The following is a 2,500-nucleotide window of genomic DNA, read 5'->3' as shown; positions in this document are numbered from 1 at the left end:
CCGGTCCAGATAATCGTCACTGGTGGTGTTGGTGGTCGTGAGCGGAAATCGAACTCGGGTCGCCGGGTTTGTAGCGCAGCGTAGCGCTAACCGCTGCACCACCGCTCGCCACACACACACACGTGTACACACACACACGTGTACACACACACACGTGTACACACACACACGTGTACACACACACACGTGTACACACATGTGCACACACGTGTACACACACACACGTGTACACACACACGTGTACACACATGTGCACACACATGTGCACACACGTGTACACACACACACAGTACACACACACGTGTACACACACACATGTACACACATACACAAGTACACACACACACAAGTACATACACACACATGTACACACACACACATGCACACACACACACGTGTACACACACACACGTGTACACACACACATGTACACACACACAAGTACACACACACGTGTACACACACACAAGTACACACACGTGTACACACACACACGAGTACACACACACATGTACACACACACACAAGTACACACACACGTGTACACACACACAAGTACACACACACGTGTACACACATAAGTACACACACACGTGTACACACACACATGTACACACACACACTCACACACGTGTACACACACACACAAGTACACACACACACGTGTACACACACACACGTGTACACACACACATGTACACACACACACTCACACACGTGTACACACACACACAAGTACACACACACACTCACACACGTGTACACACACACACACAAGTACACACACACACACGTATACACACACACACACACGTGTACACACACACACACTCACACACACACACACGTGTACACACACACACACAAGTACACACACACACACACGTGTACACACACTCACACACGTGTACACACACATGTACACACACACACTCACACACGTGTACACACACACACACAAGTACACACACACACTCACACACTCACACACGTGTACACACACACACACAAGTACACACACACACGTGTACACACACACACGTGTACACACACACATGTACACACACACACTCACACACGTGTACACACACACACAAGTACACACACACACCGCCACCCGCTCAAGCAGCATCAGCGAGAGCAGAATCTTAAATTAGCTTCACAGCGAGACCAGCAACATCCACCCCCCTGTGCGTGTCAGTGTGTGTGTGTCTATAACACACACACGCAGACACTCACACGTAGTGTACACACACAGACAGACACATAGACACACACACACAGACACACACCTAGACACACACACACAGCCATCATCAGCATCATCAGTGTGGCATCATCAGCACCATCGCCAGCGTCACCACCTTACACACATTGTCAACACAACCATCAGCAACATCGCCACCGTCACGACTCTATAATTGTAATCATCAACACCATCAACGATCACCACCACCACCACTACCATCAACACCACCAACACCACCACCACCACTACCATCAACACCACCAACACCACCACCATCATCACCACCACTACTACCACCACCACTACCATCAACACCACCAACACCACTATCACCGCCACTACCATCAACACCACTACCATAACCACTACCACCATCACCACCACCATCACCACTACCACTACTACCACCATCACCACCACCATCGACACCACCACCACTACTACCACTACCATCAACACCACCAACACCACTACCATAACCACTATCACCACCATCCCAACCATCACCACCATCACCATCGCTGGTGCTGTATTCTGGACGGTCGCGACGGGAGTGCAGTCAGTGCCGCTTACTGTTGGTACACACACAGACACACACACACAGACACACACACACAGACACACACACACAGACACACACACACAGACACACACACAGATCCACACACAGACACACACACACAGACACACAGACACAGACACACACACACAGACACACACACACAGACACACACACAGACACACACACAGACACACACACACAGACACACACACACAGACACACAGACACAGACACACACACACAGACACACACACAGACACACACACACAGACACACACACAGACACACACACAGACACACACACAGACACACACACAGACACACACACACACAGACCCACACACACAGACACACAGACACAGACACACACACACAGACACACACACAGACACACACACACAGACACACACACACAGACACACACACAGACACACACACACAGACACACACACACAGACACACACACAGACACACACACACAGACACAGACACACACACAGACACACACACAGACACACACACACAGACACACACACAGACACACACACACAGACACACACACAGACACAACACACAGACACCACACAGACACACACACAGACACACACACAGACACACACACAGACACACACACACAATACACACAGACACACACACACAGACACACACACAACACACAGACACACACA

The sequence above is a fragment of the Lethenteron reissneri genome, chromosome 70 (genome assembly GCF_015708825.2).
Source record: "Lethenteron reissneri isolate LAM-NWPU_2019-01 chromosome 70, ASM1570882v1, whole genome shotgun sequence".
In the NCBI taxonomy this organism is placed as follows: Eukaryota; Metazoa; Chordata; class Hyperoartia; order Petromyzontiformes; family Petromyzontidae; genus Lethenteron; species Lethenteron reissneri.
Note: the sequence above shows the minus strand (reverse complement) of the source record.